At 41.3% G+C, this 13,950-nt stretch overlaps 1 protein-coding gene across 8 annotated transcripts in view; it reads left to right on the top strand.

Moving 5' to 3' along the window:
- Positions 1-13,950, top strand: part of CHRDL1 (chordin like 1) — a 112,264-nt gene that overhangs the window by 32,222 nt on the left and 66,092 nt on the right. The gene's annotated exons all lie outside the window — the stretch shown is intronic.

The raw sequence follows: 13,950 nt of genomic DNA, 5'->3' as shown, positions 1-13,950 counted from the left end.
ATACTGGTTATAGCCCAAGAAGGGCACATTCTAGGCTCTAATAAGTTATTGGGTACCCAGTAACAGATTTTCATTGGCTTTTAATCATTTGAAGGTGGATGTCAGTTGGGGGAAGGGAATCGTGGCCGAGAGATTTTCTGCCATAAACAGCCTCTTCCTGCCATGAGCAGCGGGCACCAGGGGAGTTGTAGCATGGTGGCACGTGTCCTACGCAATTAGTGCTGGAGTTGCATCCAAGCATAGCCTCTAAATGATGAGGGGCTGTTCATAAATCAAAGGGGCTGAACCAGTGAGGTTTATAACAGTATAAAGCTGCCTGCCTGCTGAATGGTCACCTCCTCCAGACTGCAGAGTTATTATGTACACATTGTTAAGAGCGACTCTAAGGGGAGGCAGGCGGAGACTTTTTCACAAGGCTGTTAGGACGTCTGCTTTCATGGTTTGCGGCTAGGGTGTTTGTCTGAGGCAGGGGCTCTGTCAATGACACTTTGTTCACATCTGACTGAGGCCTGGCTCCCACACCAGAAGCGTGCAAGCATGGAATGATTCAGAGAATGCCTGTGGGCCTGACAGCTGTCCTAGGAAAAGCTAAGTGACAGTCTTCGGGTTGGGACATTAGAAGCCTTGTAGTCCTATAAGTCCATTCTATTTCCCTCTAGGATGGACGTTCTTGAGTTAGGGTCCTTAGGTGAGCTGTATGGGGTCAGTGACCCCTTTAAAATTGTTCACACTTTTTAGTGTAACTGTGTATACATGTGAATTCCTTTAAAGAGGAGCCATGGCTTTATTGGTATTCTTAAAGGGCGTGTACATGACCCTAAAGATGTGAAGAACCACTAGTCTAGGGCATAAATGGTACTTTAAGTAGTAAGGAACCTCCAGAGCTTATAAGAGAGAAACCCAAGGTGTCAGGGCAAAAATGATAGGAATGGGGCTAGGAATGAAGTTCACTGAAAACTCAGTTAACTTAAATGTTACATGAATGGAGTTTTTGTTTAATGGAGAAAAAACCCCAAACCTTTTTGTCACCACTTTTATAAAGTATACTTTCCTGCACCAGTAAATATACTGAATATAAATATATGAAAACAGGGGATTCTTTCCCAGATGGCAAAAGATCACGCCCTGCCACAGGTCTGTCATCCTGAGTATTGGTGATGATAATACATGCTTCAAGATGTAAGAGATGGACTTGGCATATGATCAACCTAAAAGTTGTTTTTTGGAATTAATCCCTAAATGAGGCTTACTATCTTCATATGTGTTTATTTGCTTCTTCTACTTAAACTGGATTGCAAGGGTGTGGTAAGGGAGGAGTTCTGGTAGATGGGAGCAGTTTCTGATAAAGAGGCTAATCTGGAGAGTTTTTTTTTTTAATCTGCCAGGTTGTTTGTCAAATAGCCTTATAAAAGCTTTTTTATCCAGAAGCCTCCAAAGTGGTCTAATGTCATAGGAATTTATCTAAACTGCTATGTAGTGATTGTTCTTCACTAGGAAGGAGGTTGAGGCATGACCCAGCCACAGAGCATAGGGTGGAAAAGCATAGACTGAAGTATGGCTGCCATTTACCCCAGCTGCATAACAGGAAGCAAGTATTGAGAAGAGGAGAAAGTATAAGCTAGCAATTACTTTGAGAGAAAAAGAAAGTGTTAAAATAAGTGAGGTCATAAATCTCGGAAAAGAGAAAATTGAAAGAAATAAACACATTGTCTTGAAGACTTAAAAAGCCCATTTTGTGGAGTATAGAAACCAGCTGTTCATTTTCTTTTCCTTGTAGTTCTTGCAGGTCACTTCCTTGTGAGTTCATTTTTCTTCTTGTTAACTATAACCGTTAATAGTTTTTTCTGTGGGTAGTGGTACTGAAGTTCCCTAGTTATTATATGCAAAAATGTCTTTATTTTGCCCTCATTCTTGAATGATAATTTGGCTGGGTATAAAATTATAGGTGCATGTTTATCTTCCCTCAGCACTTAGAAGATATTAATAAATGGTTTGTTGACTTCCTTTGTTTGTGGATAAGAAGTCTGCTGTTTGACTATAGTTCTTTTGTGGGTAACCTGTTTTCTCCTTCTTCTAGCTTTTAAGATTTTCTTTTTTTCTTTGATGCACACAATGAGGTGTATAGATGTGTGATTTATTTTTACTTATCTTGCTCAGCCAAAGTACTCAAATTTCTCTTCAATTTTTAGTCATTATTTTTGTGAAAATTACCTCTTCCCCTTCTAGTTTTTTTCTCATTCTCAAAGTTGTCTTTGGTGTATGTTATGGCAGCTCATTTAGTTTATCCTGTGTCTCTTAATTGCTCTTTTATTTTTTCCCTCTTGATATTCAATGATATATTACTTCAATTCTGTCCTCCAATTCATGAATTCTTTCTCCAGCCTTTTCATCCCCACTATTTAGGCCATCTGTTGGGTTTTGTTTATTGTTTTATTTTCAATAACTATTTTCCTCCAAGTTTTGAATTATATTTTAAAATATCTACATGTTGCTGTTTTATAAACCCTTGTTATTTTTTCTTAGGATCTTATTCCCTTCTTTATTTCTTTGAAGTATTTAAATATTTACTTATAATCCCATTTCAGATTGTTCAAATATCTATATTTTTTCTGGTGTGAATTCTCACTTTTGTTGGATTTCTTGACAGCTTTTGTTAGTTCTGAATTTCCTCTCATTTTCTACAATTTTTGTTTAGAAGCTCATCGTCTTTGGAGGTTTTCTCTTGCATAAACCCTTCCTTCTTGGTGAGAAGGTTGTTTCAGGCCTTGTTAGATCACTTAGCTCTAAACCAGGTCATATATTACTGTCTCAGCTTGGGCTCCCTCAGGCCTGGATGATCTATTTCTACGTCTGTTTTCTTATGCGGTGGTAATCCCTGATAGTGATCTTGGACTGGGACCTCAGCTGCAGCTGCCTACCTTGGGCAATCAGTCCATTTGAGGTAACCACCTTGGGTGGGCAGAACTGTGTCAGCCCCTGTTTACATATGAGGAATGTGACTCTAGTCCCCAGTTTTACATAGGGAGCCACTTGCAGGCCATAGTTCTTGCGCAGCTGCCTGGCCTCAATTGTCTGTATCCAGTCCCAGATGCCAGTGGACCATATGGTTTTGGCCCCCATTTATTGCTGCACTTTCCGTCTATGTTTTATTCCACGAAGGGTCTCCTTTCGTATCTGAGCGTGATTTTGCAGTTTTAAAGATTTATTTATTTATTTATTCTTAGTTTTACATTTCATCTCTCTCTCTTCTTTGATTTTGGCAAAGAGCAGGGAGTTTTCTCACATACTCTCTCTGTCATATTGAACCAGAATGCGAACCAGCTATTCTTTCTTTCTGTTGAAGATAAAACAAGAGTAAATGGATTTAAACCATAGTGGAGAAGAATTAGTTTGATAAAAGGATGAACTTTGGGACATATTGGTTGTTAAAATCCTAGAATAAATGGCTAAGGAGAATTTTGATCTCTTTACTGCATATTTCTGGAAATAAAAAGTAGCCACCCATGTGAGATAGAGTTGGCACAGTTCTGCGTTGAGACAGGGCAGTGGCTGTGATGACTCCTCTGTATTGCTTCCACCCCAGTGATTATTAGGCATGAGGAAACTCATGCCTTCAGGGCCACAGGAATGCTTGGTCAAAGGAAGGGGCTCTAATTTTCTGTCTTAACCCAGTGGAAGGCACTGTGATCAAAATGTCCTCACTTAAAAATAGAAGATTTAAAGCCAAGATGATGAACAAGCTCTGTATCAAAAAGAAAAAACAAACAAGGAAACCATATACCCAAGGTTTTGGCTGTACATACTGTCTTATAGCAGTATTGACCTCGGGGACCGTTCACCTGCATAGTGAGGGACTCGATGGGAGGGGCCTGCAGGCCATGCCTAGAGCTCCTCTTCCAATGGAGGAGACTGAGGAGCCATTGCCTCCCCCTTTGTTTCTGTGTTTCCCATGGCGCTTGCTTTCTGAACTCCCTACCTCTGCAATTTCCAAGGTTCCCACCTGCATTTTAGGTTGTCTCCTGTAGCTCCTGCTGAGCCAGGGAAGTCAGAGTATGCAGACTGCTTGTCCAGAGTCACCACAGAGAAATCTATACTGATGCCCGTGAAGAGCAAATGAAAATTCTTTCATCAGCGCTTCCCCAAGTCTTTATGGCAGAGGTCAATTTTGGTCACATACCAAAGGGCTCTCCTGGGCCCAAATTGGCTGGTGCTACATGGAGGCTAGAACATTCTTAATAGAAAAGTCAAGACTGTGTAGAAGTCAGAAAGGTCATTAAATCCATCCCAGTCTCTAAGCAGGACTCTCTATATTCCCTGATAATGCGAGATTTCTAGAAATGAAATTCAATACCTTCTCTTTTGGGAAAGTGGAGTGGTAAAACGGGGAGAGGAGAGAAAAAACTATGACTTCTTTTCTTTTGTTCTTTATATATAATTTTATCACCAAAAGAAGACTTATATAGTGACCAGGAGCCTAAATCATGGTATTATCTGAGAGTTTTTTTAATGGCCATTCTTAATGAATTTGCTACTCAGAATTAATAAATTTTGGTTCCCTTACAGATATTGCAGCATTCATGGGTCATTAAAGAGCTGTTATAAAGTTGCCAAAATATCTAATTTGATCTGTTACCAGAGACCTAATCCACAGTGTTCCCTTTCGGCTAGGTGTGAAAAAGTTTAGTTCTGTGGTATGGTTTTAATAGGGACAGTGACAGTGTGGTTTTGCCAAGAGAGGCACCCCTCACCCCAGCCTTTCAAAGTCAAGGTAGGTTAAGGAAAGGACCTTTCTAGTGATGCACTGTAGTCTGTGTTCCTGTAAGAAGAAGCTGGAAGCCCTGTGGCATTTCTCTCTGGACAGTAGTTGGGCTGTGAGCTAGCTAGTGAATTCAGGCATTTCTCCTATAGTGCAACATATGCATTTCTGAAAATCCTCACATTCTGCAAAACTGTACGCTGAAAAATAACAGGGCTTAAGAAAAAAAGCAGGATTGGAGAAAACAACTCAAAACTTATGCAACTTTGTAACCAGAGTACTAACAAAACAGCTATACTAATAGAATACTAGCATGATTTAAAAAGGCATCTTAAACTTCTAATAAATACAAGAATATTACATTAAGTATAGACTTCACTACCTTTTAAAATGGTGGCATTAGCTTGAAGGAAGAGGTTATAAGGAAGGATTGAGCCTGCAGAGTTATAGAGATGAGAAAAATACACAAAGATCTGAGAGAATCATGTAATAAGCACTTATAAGACAGAGCATACGGCCAAACTGAGCCAAGAGGAAGAATGTGGGTTGAATGGGAATAGGATAGAGTAGTGTATTCCTTCATGGTTTGCTGATTTCAGTTGTGTTAGTGTTCTTGGCATTCACCTGCTGTCACGTGATGGTGCAAAATATTAATATGCTGGGAAAAATCAGGTATAAACCAATGGAATTTCTATTTTATACCAACATCATTCTCTTATTTACCACTTGCATATGAACAAGTTTGGATTACACAAATCTATAGCAGAAACAGACTATAGAAGATGAGGCAGATATATGGCATTTGGCCTTTGACAGTGTAGAGTGAGGGTTGCAAGTCACTGGATCACTCTGAATCTGTTTTTTGGTGTGTTGTCACAGCTATCTGCACATTGTTTTTCCCTTGCCTCCCATCCCGTACATTTATATGAAAAGGGGATCTGGTTCTATGCCTGTGTCCATGTCTGTGACTTCTATTGTTAGAGTAATCAAGTAGGTATGCCTGTTTTGTTCCCTCCAGTTTATTTTTTTTAGGGCAGAAGTTCGGGGGGGGGGGGATTTATTTATTTTTTATTGTGATAAAGTACACATAACATAAAATTTATGATTTTAAAGTGTACAATTTAGTGGCATTAAGACCATTCACAGTGTTGTGCAATCATCACCACTAATCACGTTCCTGAAATTTTTCACCACCCCAAAAGGAAACTCTGTGCCCATTAAACAGTCACTTTCCATTACCTTCTCCCCCCTCCAGCCTTTGGCGACCACTAATTTACTTTCTGTTTCTATGGATTTTCCTATTCTACGTATTTCATATAAATGGAATCATACAATATGTGGCCTTTTGTGGCTATCTTCTTTCACTCAGCGTTATGTTTTCCAGATTTATCTATGTTGTAGCTTGTATCAGTCCTTCGTTCCTTTTTATGGCGGGATAATATTCCATTGTATGGGTGTACCACATTTTGTTATCCATTCATAAGCTGATGGACATTTGACTTGTTTCCACCTTTGGCTATTGTGAATAGTGCTGTTATGAATATTCATGTACAAGTTTTTGTGTGACATGTGTTTTCAGTTATGTTCGGTATATATCTGGAGTGGAATTTCTGAGTCATATGGTAATTCTATGTTTAACCTATTTAGGAATCTCTTTCAAATTTTAAAGCTTCCTTATCTTCTTTTGGTTCGTCTCTTTGATTATCTGCTGCCTGTCATCCTCGTGGTTGCTGCTGATTGCTGTTGTTGCGATCATCCACGTCTGATCTCCATTGCTCTCTCATCTCTTCTTTTGTTCTTTTCTGAATTCAGTATTAGCTTGCCTCTTGGATTTTATTGAAAAAGTTCAATTCTTTAAACAGTAACAGCCAATTAGCATATTCTTTACCTTTGGTAAGGTGACTACAATAGCTATAGTATGCAAGATGATCAATTGGGGGCCATATCTTTGCCTGCTGAAGATTGGTATATTAAAAAAAAAAAACTCTTTGGGTCCAGAGCTATCCAAAAGCCTGAGGATTCTGGAATGATGGTCTCTGCATAGCAGAGGTTTTAGTTTATTATTATTGTTGTTTTATCATTGTTAGTATTCTTACACTGATTGCTGAGAGGTAGCCACAAGGTGTTCACCATTGATCACTAGACCATCCATGTCCACACTGTCTGCTTTCCTACGTCTTAGACCCCATTCACTGTCTTCCATGCATCATTTCTATTATTTTCCTGATACACTTGGTCCTTGAACACTGTGCAGAGTGTGAAGGGTTAAAACCTTCTGTAGGAAAGTGGCACCCAACTTGCCTCCTGCCAGGTGAAGTGATCTTTGTCTCTGGTGAACCCTGGGGATTTAGTTGGTCTTTTAAAAGAATGTGATTTCCTATTAGCATGCTAGAGGCCTGTATGTCATGTAAGGACAAAACTCCTAGGAGGACTATGGCTTTCTGTCATGGTAGAGCAGAACTCTTCTATTTCTTTCAATGGACATTAACCAAAGCTGGCCCCACATGAAGGTGAAGAAGGTGGCACTTCATTGAGGGATACTAAGAAGCCCCAGTTGTCCCAAATAAGTCTTCCATTTGCTTTCTATATTTTAGAAACCTCTACCATTACAATCACTTTTCTGGGTTAAGGCAGTGTTTCCAAAAGTTTGTTGCAAGGAACACAATTTAATGGGATGATAATAGGATTTACTAGAGAAAACATTTATATAGTCAAATAAATGTGAGAGTTTCTGGATTAGAGAAGGCTAAATAGGTTTCTTTTAATGCAGGACTTCTCAGAGCCTTCGATATATTAATGTGCATTATGAATCTATAAAAGAGCATGGGATGCAGTATTTTCCGAACTTATTGAGCTATAGGCCTGATTATTTGTAGAGCACTTGGCAGGATGAGTGTTCTTTAATATGTTTTAGAAAGTCTTGGATGATGCCATTCAACTTCCAGAAGTTATTTATATGATAGCAATAAGCTATTGGTATGTGCAGTATCTTAATTTGGAGAAGTTCGTTGGTGTAGCAGTCCATTTTAGAACAAGACTCCAAACTAGTGTTATTCAAACTTTAGTGTGCTGAAGGATCACCTTAGGGGGTTTGATAAAATGCAGACTCCCAGGCCCTACACTGACAATTGTGATTTGGTTGGGTGGCAGTGGATAGTCTGTATTTTAAGCAAGCACCCCAATTAATTCTGATGCAGTTGGACTGGGGACTGCACTATAGTAATAGGACGCAGGGGAGAGCTTGAGAAAGGAGTTCAAGAGCACTGACTACACAGAGCAGTCCTGGGTGGGATCTTGGAGTAGAAGGCCCTGTGCATCTGCAGAGGACTTGGGGGCAGCAGGACAGCATTATTTCTCTGATAATGGGGAGCATAGGCTCCCTGGAAACATACTTTGACTGTGTGACACTTCCCCAGGACCAACCCTGCAGTAACATGAGCTCACTGTTCCATTTGGACTGCCTCCCTGCTTTCCCAGAGCTCCCACCCAAAGTCTTTCTCTTCTGCCATCTTCCACAGTTGGAGTCCCTGGCTGTTGTGTCCAGAAAGAAGGACCCTCCGTAGGGAGCTCCCGCCTCTACCCCCGCCCATTGTCCATGACTTGTTGTTGGCGAGAAATGAATGGCATTTCTCGGAATTAGCCCAGGAATTTCTGCTGATAAACAAATGAAACTCTCAAAGGGAAAAGCAATCAACATAGTTTGAAATAAAATCAATGTTTTCAGCTTAGTCTGTTTTCAACTTAGTTTGAAATAAGAGTCACATCTAGGGTATTTTAAGGAAAGAATTACTAAAATGTCCTTTAGTGAGCTTTCTTCCTAGTTGCAAGGATGACCCTTAAACCAGGGCCTGCTTTCAGACTAAGTAGAGCAGGAGATTATTACCTTGATTTCCTGTGACCTGTGATTCCTAGACCTGTTCAGCTGGCATTGTATCAGCCTCCTCCTCCCCCACCCCACTTCCCTGCTAAGTTGCCTGATAGCCAAAATGCTATCATTATTACAGCTTCATCTTGTGAATTTAAGCTTTGACTTCTGATACATTCATCTATCTTTGAGAGTGATAACTCTTATTAATCATTTTTAATTTAATCTACACGCAGGATCTAGAAAGTGGAATTTGATGGTGGAGAGTGTGGCTGAATGGGTGGGTGGGGGAGATCCCATGGCCACAAGCCTGGGTATCTGGAAGAGTTCTGGGGGCATTGAAGAAGGAGCCCAGGGAGTCAGGCTTTGCCTTCCCCACAGTCCTGCGGAGTACCAAGTTCCTCCATAATATCAAGAAGAAGTTCTTTATTCGTGGCAGAGGACACGATGATTTCTAGGATCAGTTGCCAGCTCGCAAGTTTTTCACTTCAGGGTTGTTAATTTAAAACCAATATTTTCCAGAAGTAACCAAATATCCTTGCTATCTGTTGCCTAGAGCCAAAGGGTTTCACTCCAGGGTTTTGGATGCAAAGTGATTATAACCCAAAAGGTTTACCAGATTATTTGCAGCGACTAAGATAAATAATAGTCTTTATTAGAATGGTTTTTGTATGATTTTCGTATCTAGATTTTTACACTGTCAGCTATTCCCTGAAAGTGATTTTAGAAACTGGCAGACTTAGGGTGTCAGTTGTTGAAATCTGTGCCAAAATCCACCTCCTCACAGGACTCCATTTTTGACCATCAAAGTAGTCTATTTTATAAATGTCTTGGTGTGTTGTCTCTTGTCTTTGCCACATATACACTAAGACCCAGAGAGTGGGAAGTGGTTCAGCAACAGATGTGTGGCTGCTGAGACAGTGTTTTTTTAGAGTTGTACTCCTTGAATTGGAGAGAGGCTATGAAGTATATGTACTATATTTTTAAAGAAAGGGATAAATCAAAGTTGTCTGCAGGAGGGGAAGGAAGAGGTTGGTTGGATTTTTTTTTAATTGGAGAGAAAGGGAAAGACTTCAAACTTGGTAGTAGAGGTTACTTTTAAAACATAAAGATAAGGGAAGTGTCCCTGTAAGCTATGTTTTCTTTCTTTAGCAAATTTGGGCAGCTTTGATTTCTCCACATTCACAAGATCATGCCCTCAGGGATCTAGGGCCAAATCAGAGTCCACACTCACCATCATACCTTTTATGTAGTGTATTCCTTTATTATTTTAATAGGAGGGAAATGGAGCTTGAGATGGAGGGGCAGGGAAATATGGCTTGCTTTCTTCCTTGCGTTGTTTGTTTGTTTCTCTTCCTCCCTCCCTTCTCTCCTTTTCTTCTTTTTTAATCTCTTTTTATTTTAAAAAATTTTATTGCAGTAAAATATGCATAACATAAACTTTACTATTTTAACACTTTTAAGTGTACAGTTTTGTACGTGTATGTTACTGTGCACCCGTCACCAACATCCATCTCAGGAATTTTTCCATCTTCTCAAACTCTGTACCCATTAAACACCAACTCCCCATTTCCCCCAGCTCCTGGCAATCATCATTCTTCTTTCTGTCTCTATGAATTTGACTGTTCCAGGTACTTCATATGAGTGGAATCATACAATATTTGTCCTTTTGTGACTGGCTTATTTCACTTAGTATAATGTTTCAAGGTTCATCTATTTTGTAGTGTCTTTCTTTTTTAAATGAGGAAGAGAATGGAAAAAGACATTGAGAAGACGCTAGTCCTAGAGATGAGAAAGTGAAGTCAGGAGTCAACCAAGGAATCTTAGAAATATCTAACAAATATTGGTTTTCAGAGCACATTTTTCATAGGGTGAGGAAGACTCCAGAGACCATGCTGTCTTGAACAGTGACAGCCATGACAAGCAGTAACTATCAGTAATGACTGTGTGAAATGCTGGGTTTTGAAAGACAGGCATATTCTTTATTAACCTTTCTCAGGGAGCATCATCCATTGGGAGCTGATTACTGGCACATTTTGTCATGTTTTGGAGAAATCCATAGAGGTAGAACTGTGTCCCTGTTTTCCTTTATCTGGAGAAGTACATTTCCAAAAGAGCCTCCTCTGAGATTGCAAGGGAAATCATGTCTGGAGCCATTCAGTATGGTTTTATTAGAAAGATTATTAAAGGATCAGACTATCAAATCTATGAGGCAATGTTGAAGGAAAAGTGTGCATATGGCTATTTAGGGGCTGTTATTTTTGTTGTTTATATTATTTTGGTCTTCATGGTATTTGGTTTGGTCTGGTTTGGGTTGTTTTTTAAATTTGTTTGTTTGTTTGTTTTTGCACAAAGCAGAGCAGTACCCAAGCCTAGAGCAGGATGTGCTTTCTGTCCTCCAGCTATGTACTTTCTATCCCTCCTTGGAATTAGTAAGAAGGCATTTGGGGGCATTTGAGGCTTTGACCTCCAGCTTCCCAGCTGCAGAATGTACCAGTATGTTGGCATCTGGATGAAGCCTTCTGGCTTCAGGTCTATATCATTGACCAGAGGGCCCATTTGGCTTCCAGAATCAGGACTACATTTGGGAAGGAGAGAGAGCTTTGGTCCTATGGAGTATGCATTCCCTTCCCCCCCCAGGTGAGGCTGTATTGTGCTATCATGGAGAGAGGAAGGCATGGGGCCAGAAAAGAGATGGGGTCTAACCCTACTCTCCCTCAGATCACCGTGGGACTTTCACAGAGCTTGCCAGCCTCTTTGTGCCTGTTTTCTCAACTTGTGAAATGAGAGTGATAATTCCTACCTTCTCCTAAAGTTTGTACTGACAGTGAAAACAAAGATGATATGGGAAAATGCTTTGAAAAGTATAAAGAGGTATCTATCAGTGAGGCAGTGTATAGCAGGGGAAAGAAGGAATTTAAATCTCGAGTCATCAGATTGCATCAGTAAGAGAGAATGTGGGCAAAGCCTGAAACTCTGGCATTTCACTATTTGTTCCCGTAGATCCCAATGACAGAGCCCCATAACCAGGCGCTGACCATATGTCTCCAGCTTCAGGGAAAAGTTGTTTGGGGTCTAAAGGAAATAGGTGACAAGTTTAATGAGTGTCAGGCAGAAGGCATGACATAAATGACATTACCTCTGCCTTTCCTTTCTATTTCCTTCTGATTAGGTTTTCAGTGGTTCCCTGAGTGGGTGTGCATCCCAGTAAAGCTGATTTCTCAAAGCAGAGCGAGCCCTTAGCAGAAACATGGGGTAATGCTGAGAAGGTACTCAGAGACAGGTAACAGTCTCTGAGCTGTCTTGAAAGCTTGATGAGGATTTTCTTTTTTTTTTTTTTTTTTTTTTTTGGCTAAGCCTGACCACTTCCCCTGCCCTGAATCCTAAAAACGTTGAGCAGGATTCTTTGCTCTGTACTGTTGTGTACTGATTAAGTTGCCATAATTCCTGTTAGCAGGCCAGCACTGCGTGAGTCTCTACTTTGTTCTGAATTCATGTTCTGGCTAGAGCCTGTCATCCAGCACCTCATGAAGGAGCACAGCGTGACCCTACTTCAGGGAGCGTCTCAGACCACTGGCATCAGGGAAAGGAGCCACTGCTGTAGTGCTGCTTCCCAGCCTGGGAGGATCAGTCCCCCCCGTCTCCCAGGGCTTTGGAAATGTTGGGAAACTGTTTTGATCATCACAGTGATTGGGGAATGTCCTTGGTATTTAGTGGGCAGGAACCAGGGATGCTAACACAGTGAGTAGGAATATGATGCAGTGAAGAAGTGCCCCACCCCAAATTCCAGTAGCGACCCTATTGAGAAACACTGGACAGCAGCTTTACCCAGAGAAGCCTGGAAGGGAATCTCCTCCCAACCAGAAGTTGGTGCTACAGTCTACTCATTCATTCATTCACTCACTCACTCACTTATTTGTTCACTTCACAAACATTTACTGAGTACAAGCTTTGGGCCAGGTCCCATGTATGGTGCTGAGGTTTCAGAGTCCTTGCCTCAAGTTGCTCACAGTCTAGTGGGGGAGATAGGCATAACGACATCATTAAAACGTAATGTGAGGAGTACTCTGGTAGAGATTTGGACAGGGGCTGGGCAGGCAGAGAGGGGAGAGAGAGAGACACTCTACAAGAGCCGGGAGCCAGGGTCCTCAGAGGGGAGCCAACATTTGAGCTGGGTTCTGACAGACAAATGGGACTTTGCCAGATGGAGGAGGAGGAGGAGGAGGGAGGGCATGTGCGAAGGCATGTGTGGGACCGAGACTGCAGTGGGTGTGGTCCGTGCTGGTGGGAGGAGGCTCAAAAGGTTAGGTTGATGGGGGCCCAGTCTCAAAGGACCTCATCCTCCCTACAGTTAGACATTGTTTGGTGGAGCCAGCCCACTGCAAATGTTGGGAGTAGGTGAAGTTTGTCTTTCATGCTCCCAGACATCTTTTTGCACCCGTTTTCCTCTCTGTCAGTCCCCTGCATCCTCACCTCTCTCTCAGCCACTCAGCTTTCACATAGACACTGACACCTGATGGGAATGAGGCTGGGTTACCATTTCTAGGGGCTTTCACTCTTTATCAACAGAGAGGTGAATGCTTAACTAAAAGAATTCACTATGGATAGAATTCCAGGTGTCAGTGGAGAGACTTTGGGGAGGGGACTTGGAAGAACCGAGTGTTGAGGAGACAGTGCAGAGGGGCTAAGATCAGTTTACACACACTCACTGTGCATGTGAGCATACATGAGGTGTGTGTCTGAGTGGGTGAGATTGTGTATGTATGAGCCAATATGTGAGGGGATCATAATAGTTCCTACCTCAAAGGACTGTTATGAGAATTAAATGAATTAATACATGTAAGGGGTTTAGCACCATCCCTGGCCCATAGTATGCCCTCAATAAATGCAAGCTCTTTTTTATTATTTTAGAATGCACGGCCAGAGTTCAGTCTTGGGAAGTGGGGACATACTGGCCAGGATGGAGATGAGGATTTTATGCTAAGACCTTAGTGGCCGTCTCTGGTTAGTTTCAGTATGTACCTAGGCCACATCCTAACACTGGGACAGTATAATTTTTTAGCATGTGGCTGATCAAGATGTAAATTTTCTCAAGTGGAGCCATAGCAATATTTTATGTACATTTGTGTTTACTTTCTCTGTCTCCACTCGGAGCACATGGCAGGTGGGAAGCTGTTGTTTTACGGACAGTGCAAACCTGCCTTGAGGCCCAGGTCAGCAGTTCTGTCCTCATGTGTGGGAACACGAAATAGAAGAACCACAGCACTTAGGGCTAGAGCCAAGGAGATGCATTAGAAAGAAATTAACTTGGGAGGGGCTGGATGAGGGA

Source organism: Equus przewalskii, chromosome X (genome assembly GCF_037783145.1).
Source record: "Equus przewalskii isolate Varuska chromosome X, EquPr2, whole genome shotgun sequence".
NCBI classification, from domain to species: Eukaryota; Metazoa; Chordata; class Mammalia; order Perissodactyla; family Equidae; genus Equus; species Equus przewalskii.
The sequence above is the reverse complement of the archived record's forward strand: the minus strand, read 5'-3'. Positions and strand labels throughout refer to the sequence as shown.